Source organism: Dendrobates tinctorius, unplaced genomic scaffold (assembly GCF_039654945.1).
Source record: "Dendrobates tinctorius isolate UK_male_01 unplaced genomic scaffold, ASM3965494v1 ptg000016l, whole genome shotgun sequence".
Lineage (NCBI taxonomy): Eukaryota > Metazoa > Chordata > Amphibia > Anura > Dendrobatidae > Dendrobates > Dendrobates tinctorius.
Genome location: NW_027361684.1, coordinates 75771656 through 75781482, shown reverse-complemented (window position 1 = coordinate 75781482; position 9827 = coordinate 75771656). Strand labels below are relative to the sequence as shown.

Genomic DNA, 9827 nt, shown 5'->3' with positions numbered 1-9827 from the left:
GAGCAGCATGCAGACCATTGCACTTATTGCATAACTACCTGGATAATTGCAGTGCAGTGAAGCACACTAACCAGCAGGGGGTGGCATTTCCAATACAAATTCTTGGCTACTCATCACAAAACAACTTTCGTAATTGATTCCATTAGAGCTGGTGGCCACCACTAGCCCACGCAGAGCATGATGGGAAATAAATTGTCATAAGTCAGATTTAATGATGCTAATACCTTCCACAACCTGCAGCACATGGCAACTGCTCAGCGCCGCCTCAGCAGTAATGATAACAACCCCAGAGACAATCAGCCACTCACCGCCGTGATCCCACTGCTTCTATCACAGCTCTGCAACTGTCTATGCGTGGTGCAGCAGCTCCTCCCACACGCCACACTCTTCCTCAGGCCCTGGCACTAGAGCACGTCGAACAAAATAACGCGAGCACCTCTGAAGAATTTAAGGGCCCATGGCCAAAAACAGTCAAAATGGCTGCGGGCCGCACCAGATGCAGGCTGGTTGTTCCCCACCCCTGGTCTAAGGGATATTACTGGTCTCATTTAAGATCAGATACCCAAGAATTGGCTACAAATATCACATCCCAATGCCAGGTCATCATTACTGCAGTGATAAGCAGACATCATTAGAAGAGTATGCAGCATTGAAATAGAAATAGTGAAAAATAAAGATGAGTATTGCACTATTTTATTTATTTTTACCCCATTTTAAGGATTTTGTTATTTTGTTAAAAATATATATTTTCCAGACAATCCCTTTAAGTCCAGTGTAAGAGCAAAATAAATTTGCTTACAATAAGAGCAGATTATTCTCTATCCAAAATGGCAAAGTGAAGAAAATTTGAATAAAAAGAAATTAACCCCTTAGTCACGGAGCCAATTTGCAGCTTAATGACCAGGCCAATTTTTACAATTCTGACTACTGTCACTTTATGAGGTTATATCTCTGGAATGCTTTAACTGATTCTGAGATTGTTTTTTCGTGACATATTGTACTTTATGTTAGTGGTAAAATTTCTTCGATATAACTTGAGTTTATTTATGAAAAAAATGGAAATATGGCAGAAAAAAAATTAAATTTTTTAATTTTAAAATTTTTTATTTTTATGCCCTTAAATCAGAGAGATATGTCACACAAAATACTTAATAAATAACATTTCACACATATCTACTTTACAACAGCACAATTTTGGAAACCAATTTTTTTTGTTCGGAACTTATAAGGGTTAAAAGTTGAGCAGCAATTTCTCATTTTTACAACAAAATAAACAAAACCATTTTTTTACGGACCACATCACATTTGAAGTCACTTTGAGGGGTCAATATGACAGAAAGTACCCAAAAGTGACACCATTCTAAAATCTGCACCGCTCAAGGTGCTCAAAACCATATTCAATAAGTTAATTAATGCTTTTCGTGCTTCACTGGAACTGAAGCAATGTGGAAGGAAAAAATTAACATTTAACTTTTTTTACAAACATTTTATTCAGCACCATTTTTTTTATTTCCAGAAGTGTTGTAGAGAAAATGAACCACAAAATTTGTTGTGCAATTTTTCCTGAATGCGCCGATACCCCATATGTGGGGTAAACTACTGTTTTGGCGCACGTCAGGGCTTGGAATAGAAGAAGCGCCGTTGTACTTTTTCAATGCAGAATTGGCTGGAATTGAGATTGGACACCATGCATTTGGAGAGCCCCTGATGTGCCTAAACAGTGGAAACCAACAACAATTGACATCATTTTGGAAACTAGACTCCTTAAGGAACTTATCTAGATGTGTCATGAGCACTTTGAACCTACTAGTGCTTCACAGAATTTTATAACATAGAGCCGTGAAAAAAAGGAACCAGATTTTTTTCCACAAAAATGTGGTTTTCACCCCCAAATTTTTATTTTCACAGGAGTAACAAGAGAAATTTGAATCACAATATTGTTGTGTAATTTGTCCTGAGTACGCTGATGCCCCATATGTGGGGGGACCACTGTTTGGGCCCATGGCAGAGGTCGGAAGGGAAGAGCGCAGTTTTGGAATGCAGACTTGGATGGAATGGTCTTCAAGCATCATATTGCGTTCACAGAGCCCCTGGTGTGCCTAAACAGTAGAAACCCCCACAAGTGACCCCATTTTAGAAACTAGACCCCCTAAGGAGCTTATCTAGATGTGTTGTGAGCACTTTGAACCCCCAAATGCTTCACAGAAGTATATAACGCAGAGCCTTGAAAATAAAAAAATCATTTTTTTCCTCAAAAATTATTTTTTTTAGCCCGCTATTTTTTTTCACAAGGGTAAAAGGAGAAATTGGATCCCAAACATTGTTGTGCAGTTTGTCCTGAGTATGCTGATACCCCATATGTGGGGAGACCTATGTTTGGGCGCATGGCAGAGCTCGGAAGGGAAGGAGCACAGTTTTGGAATGCAGACTTTGATGGAATGGTCTTCGAGCATCATATTGCATTCACAGAGCCCCTGGTGTGCCTAAACAGTAGAAACCCCCCACAAGTGACCCCATTTTAGAAACTAGACCCCATAAGGAGCTTATCTAGATGTGTGGTGAGCACTTTGAACCCCAAAATGCTTCACAGAAGTTTATAACGCAGAGCCTTAAAAATAAAAAAATCATTTTTTTCCTCAAAATGATTTTTTTTAGCCCGCTATTTTTTTTCACAAGGGTAAAAGGAGAAATTGGATCCCAAACGTTGTTGTGCAGTTTGTCCTTAGTACTCAGATACCCCATATGTGGGGAGACCTCTGTTTGGACGCATGGCAGAGCTCGGAAGGGAAGGAGCACATTTTTGGAATGCAGGCTTTGATGGAATGGTCTGCGAACGTCATGTTGCGTTTGCAGGGCCGCTGATGTGCCTAAACAGCATAAACCCTCCACAAGTGACCCCATTTTGGAAACTAGACCCCCTAAGGAGCTTATCTAGATGTGTGGTGGGCACTTTGAACCCCTAAGTGCTTCTCAGAAGTTTAACGCAGAGCCGTGAAAATAACAAATCATTTTTTTCCACAAAAATGATGTTTTAGCCCACAATTTTTTATTTTTCCAAGGGTAACAGGAGAAATTAGACCCCCAAAGCTTGTGTGCAATTTGTCCTGAGTACACTGATGCCTCATATGTAGGGGTAAACCATTGTTTGGGCACACGTTGGGGCTCGGAAGGGGAGCACCGTTTGACTCTTTGAATGCAAAGTTGTCTGGAATCAATGGTGGTGCCATGTCTTGTTTGGAGACCCCCTGATGTGCCAAAATAGTGGAAACCCCACAATTCTAACTCAACCCTAACCCCAACATACCCATATCCCTAATCCCAACTCTAACCCTAACTCTTACCACAAACCTAACAGCAACACACCCCAACCCTAATCCCAACCCTAACCATAACTCTAACCCCAACACACCCCTACCCTTATCCCAACCCTAACCATAACCCTAACCTTAAACACAACCCTAACCCTAATCCCAACCCTAACCATAACCCTAACCACAACCCTAACCCCAACACACCCCTATCACTCATTTCAACCCTCACTCTAATTCCAACCCTAACCCTAATTCCAAACCTAACCCTAATTCCAACCCAAACCCCAATTCTTACCCTTATTCCAACCCTAACCCTAAATCCAAACCTCACCCTAATTCCAACACTAACCCTAACCCTAATTCAACCCCAGACCTAATTCTAACCCTAACCGTAACCCTAACCCTAATGGAAAAATGAAAATAAATACATTTTCTTTATTTCATTATTTTTCATTAACTAAGGGTTTATCACAGTGATCAAAATGTACCATGAATGAAGTCTTGCCGGGTGCCGGCAGGCAGATCTCGGCAGGCGCACTGCACATGCGCTTGTCATTTTCTTCAGAAGAAGATGGTGTCAACCGTGGAGGGGAAGCACATGGGCCGAGGACCACCAGGAGGTACCAGGGGGATCGGTGACCCTATTTCTCTCTCCTCTGATATGTGATCACATCAGAGGAGAGAGAAAGTAAATGCAAAATCGCATCTTTTTTTGCAGTCAACATTATACGGTTAATAACGGTGATCGCAAAAGTGGGGTCGGTAAAAACCGACCTGAATCATGTTCTCTGGGGTCTCGGCTACCCCCGGCAGCACAAAATTAGTTTGACTCATATCTTGTAAAAGTGTAAAAAAATTGAAGGCAAAAGTTTACACATGAATGAATGAAGTGCATACTGTATGGTTCAGATCATTGGCTCAGTTTGAAAAAGAAACCAGTATGAGTCCAGTACTCAGTCTATACTTAAGAATTGCAATCCGGGAATGTGATGGTAAGATAAAAAACTGACATGAATGGAGTTCTTGGATCAAAAGTTCCAGGGGAAAATCTAATGTAATGAGAGCTTGACATATTTTTGCTAATGCAGTGTATACGTTTGTTTACAAGACCTTAGAACAGAGAGAGAATCATTTCATAATTTTGGACTAAGAATTATTATGTCACATGGGAATTTCTGGGAATTGGTATTAGCATATGTCATAATTAAGGATAAGTGAATATTGTATAATGTCCAGTACACCTTTCCAGAAGGATTCCAGGTTAGGGGATGACCAGAGCATATGTAGTAAGCCTGCTGGATTTGTCATACATCTAGTGCACAATGGGTGTGGTCTGAGCCCTATGTCAAAAGGAATTTAGGCATTCTATGGACCTGATTTATTAGCTATAGCTGAATAGCCCGGCGCTGCCCGGGCATAGTAACTAACTGTGGTTAGTTGTAGCAAATTATAATTATCCTCCATCCCATAGTCCCGTGCCCATATACCCATAACACATCCTCCATCCCATAGTCCCTTGCCCATATACCCATCACACACCCTCCATCCCATAGTCCCATGCCCATACACCCATCATACATATTCGCCATCCCATAGTCAGGTGCCCATATACCCATCATACATATCCTCCATCCTATAGTCCAGTGACCATATACCCATCACACATCCTCGATCCCATAGTCCCATGCCCATATACCCATCATACATATTCTCCATCCCATAGTCCCATGCCCATATACCCATCATACATATTCTCCATCCCATAGTCCCATGCCCATATACCCATCATACATATTCGTCATCCCATAGTCGAGTGCCCATATACCCATCACACACCCTCCATCCCATAGTCCCATGCCCATACACCCATCATACATATTCGCCATCCCATAGTCAGGTGCCCATATACCCATCATACATATCCTCCATCCCATAGTCCAGTGCCCATATACCCATCACACATCCTCGATCCCATAGTCCCATGCCCATATACCCATCATACATATTCTCCATCCCATAGTCCCATGCCCATATACCCATCATACATATCCTCCATCTCATAGTCCCGTGCCCATATACCCATCATACATATCCGCCATCTCATAGCCCCATGCCCATATACCCGTCATACATATCCTCCATCCCATAGTCCAATGCCCATATACCCATCACACATTCTCCATCCCATAGTCCCGTGCCCATATACATATCCGCCATCCCATAGTCCTGTGCCCATATACGCGTCAAACATATCCTCCATCCCATAGTCAAGTGCCCATATACCCATCACACATTCTCCATCCCATAGTCCCGTGCCCATATACATATCCGCCATCCCATAGTCCCGTGCCCATATATCCATCATACATATCCTCCATCCCATAGTCCAGTGCCCATATACCCATCACACATCCTCCATCCCATAGTCAACCATTATGACATAATAATGAGCGGCGGCGGGGCTTGCGACCTATGATGACATCAGCGTCGCCATGGCAACCGTTGTGACATCATAATGAGGGGCAGGGCTTGATACGCACACACTGTTTCCCCAGTATGCAAATAGGGGCATTATGACATCACAATGAGGGGTGAGGCTTGACACGCACACACTTTTTCCCCAGTATGTAGATAGGGGCAAAATTGTTTGGTGAATTGGAACGCGCGGGGTTAAAATTTTGCCTCACAACAAAGCTTAGGACGCTCTCGGGGTCCAGACGTGTGACTGAGCCAAATTTTGTGGCTGTAGCTGCGACGGTGCGGATGCCTATCCCGGACATAGACACACACATGCACACACACATACATACACACATACATACACACTTTGAGCTTTATATATTAGATAGTTGACATAGTCTATGGGATTCACTTAATGATATTTGGGGAGCTGTATCTAAAATGTCCTGCCAGTGCTAATCTTCAATAGGACCAATCCCATCCATCTTGCTGTAGAACATATAGGATATTTCACTAGGGCTAGATCCAAAATTACACTATATACTGTAATATTGATATCAAGCAGCCCGGAAAGTGTGAAAAGTCTATTTTGTGCATGATCATAATTTTAGATATGTCTTGACTTGACCCTTCCGCGTTATATGCGTGCCTTAAATATATGTATCTATATAATTCAAAATGAGTTAGCCCTGTGTCAGTTTGTAGCTGAGAAAATTCCTTAAGCAAACTGCCTGCTAAGATATTAGACAGTCTGAATATCCCTCTTGTTCTCCAATTCCCAAATCCCTGCAATTCGGATGATTTAAACAGCCATGGGGTTTCCCAAAGAGAGGTGTGCTGAGCTGTAGCTTGTATGCTCTGCATCACTTTTACATTCCACTAAAGTCTATGACTTAGCCCTACTGTAAGGAGTATACCATGGGGAGGGCCTTTAACTTGTGTGATTCTAAAGCTTCATAAAATCTGGGTGAATTAAAATGATATTGTTACAGGCAACGTGAAGCCCCCCACTTCAAGGATCATCTCAGCCTCGAATATGTTGCAGCTGAGCTGCTATGGAGTTGGCCCAAGGATTTGCGACTGCCAAGCCTCCATTGCTCTTCTCTCTTTGCAGTATTTCCATTTTAATTCTAGAAAATGTCATACCCCAAAGTAATTCCCTAAACAAATGATTAATTTGAATTCAAAAATGTACACGGGCGCCTGCCACCCAGAGAGGATAGAACTATGAATTCAGAAGCAGCTGGTGATAAAAACAGGTTCTGTGTGTTCCTTTGTAAAAGGTAATCTGCTAAGATATTCTGAATACAAAGTAATCACAAGTGCTGGACTGAAATGAAAGGGTTCTGAAAAAACTCTGTAGAAAATAAAGTGATATAGGACTATAACTTACTTATAATAGTCGATGCAGCACGTAGACAGAACGAGTGGATGATCAAATGTAGTTATCAGCTGATGCAATTGCTGAAAATAGTATATAAGTGCATTTATAGATTACTATACAAATGTTAAGGTCACTATGTATTGAGTGTCAATATTAGACACTTACTTGTATTCGCATTGGTGGCACAATCCGAGGATAAATTGGAATGGCCCAATGGTGCTGCTGAAATAATGTAAATAGGCTTGAATTAGCGTATATAATTGGCCAACTGTAAAGTTACCAGGCTCTACTAGACTGCTAGAATGCACTTACTTTTGCTACCATTGGTGATGCAGCGCAATAGCAGAGTCCGTGAGGTATCCTGGATGTTCCAAAAGGACCCGATGTGTCTGTGTGCAAGGCACAGAGAGCTGACAGACTTTCCGCGCGAAGCAGTGCCTCAGGAAGCTCAGTTGCTAAGTGCAGAAGGACGCCAGCACCTCGCGCGCTCCGGCTGGAAGTGGCAGATAGGAAGCTGCATGGTTGGAGGGGGGCTGAGCAGATTTGACGTCACAGAGCTGCAGGACGGATAGGCGTGTGGGAAAATCTGCCAAAGCGTTTCGAGAGGTATCTCCCCTCTTCGTCAGAGCTATGCCCAAATAGACATCCAGTCCTTATAAAGGCTTCTCCCCTCCCTCCATGATTATACCTGCCGCTGATTGGTTAATGTCACGGATCTATAGTACCTACAAATGTCATAATGGCTGCATTAAATAGAGTAATCTCTCTTGGAACTGTTATTTATTTATTAATGAGAATATGACACTAGAAATGTCCTATTGCCTTATAGATTCAATGGAGTAAATAAATGTGTAAATGAATTCATAAAGCATAATAATGAATATATAAGTAGTTTAGGAACATATGTTATGCCCTGGTAAAACTAAAAAAGTGTTTAATTTTAAACTTAAATCTTTTATTTGTAGTAATTTAAAAACATGTGGTTTCCCTTAAATTAATGTTATTTAAAGAACATGAATTGTATATTGGATTTAAATTAAAATCTTGCTGCGCAAAAAAAAAATCAGTATATTAGTCAATAAATAACAGGATTCATTAATTAAAAATCATACATAAATATTTTATTTAAAAATCTAAAAATAAAAATCTAAATAAAAATTATATATCCTATACTAGCACCTATTGCTGGGTTATTCAAAGAAATAGGTAACTATTCCGGTAGATTAGTGTGCCATTAAATGTGGGGCATACTAACATTGAAATTTGCTTTTTTTTCGCTTGATAGTGATTCATAATGTTAGAAAGTTTAAAAGATCTAAAAGAAATAAATTAGAATGCACATAGTCCAGTCTCCTGATTCAAACCACTTGTGGCTAGGCTGTCAAGGGTGAATATCCACCTGAATTCCACCCTTGACATAGCTTTCAGGAAATCACCCCCCCTCGGGTTTTGTTGAACTACTTGAATGCCATAAAAATAAATTCTTAGGCAGGAATGATTTTGTCTCTGTCATAATCCAGGATGGGGTTTGTCTTTGGCCGGTCCTGGTCAGACAGGGGTTAATTGTTTCTGCATCTCTCTGGCAGAGGGCAGCTATTTAATGCTCACTCGACCTAGGTCCAGTGTCAGTTATACTCCAGCCCTCAGCTGAGTTAGTTGACCTTGTGTGTATGTGTGCCTTGTGACTGTGATACTTTATGCTTGTTTGGTTTTTACCCGGTTCTGTCCCTGTTATGAGTTCTGCCTGTTCCTTTGGTACTGCTCTGCTATTCCCGTGTATGACTCTTTTGCCTTGGACCTGACTACTCTCTGACTGCCCCCTTGTACCGCGTTGCTATCTCTGTTTATGACTCATTGCTTACGTTCTGACTATTCTCTGCTTGCTCCTCTGGTATCACTCTGTCCTCTCTGTGTATGATCCCCTCGCTTGTCTGACCTGAGTTCCCGTAATCTTCAATCCAGGATTCCTGTAATAGAGTCCTACAGTCATCTACTGCAGCAGGATGCTAAGCCACGCCCCCTGTGGTCACATGATTGTAGGTCCTGGTACTCTATACTACCTTTAGTGTCACAGGTCCCGTGCTCAGAACTTTCACTACAGTATTGGACCCTGCGCTCTCCCTGCTCTGCGTGGCAGTTTGCCGACGCTGACAGGGTTCTGACATGAGAGTCCTGACATTATAACTGACCGTTACCATTTTTTTCTGCTCCCCTTCTCCTGTGTGTGTGATGGATCCTATGCACGCTCTTTCTGAGCAGGTAAAGCACCTGATTCAGATGTCTCAGAAACTCCTTGGGGAACAACGAGTCCTGTCTCAGTCTCAGCAGCTGATCGCTGACACTGTGCAGGGGGTTTTATCATCGGGGGCTTGGGATGTTACATTAGTTTCCCCTGAGTCTCAGGTTAAGTTACCGGATACCTTTTCTGGAGATAAAAAGGAATTCAGAGTTTTCAAGGAGGGCTGTAAGCTTTTTTTTTCATTGAGACCACACTCTTCTGGGGATGAAAGTCAGAGAGAGGGGTTCATTATGTCTCTGTTAAGGGGAGCCCCCCAGGCTTGGGCTTTCTCCCTTCCGACCACGGCCCCTGAGCGTATGACTGTGGATGCATTTTTTGAGGCCCTGGGGCATATTTATGATGAGCATGATTGGATGCGTATGGCTGAGGACAT

General features: G+C 42.0%; 1 long non-coding RNA gene across 1 annotated transcript; it reads right to left on the bottom strand.

Annotated features, from left to right (window-relative positions):
* Positions 1–7154: 7154 nt before the first annotated feature.
* Positions 7155–7916, bottom strand: LOC141078245 (uncharacterized). The gene is made up of 3 exons (XR_012227730.1): positions 7468–7916; positions 7321–7377; positions 7155–7235 (listed from the first exon to the last, which is right to left on the bottom strand). It is a non-coding gene; the product is annotated as an uncharacterized lncRNA (long non-coding RNA).
* Between the last annotated feature and the right edge of the window lie 1911 nt (positions 7917–9827).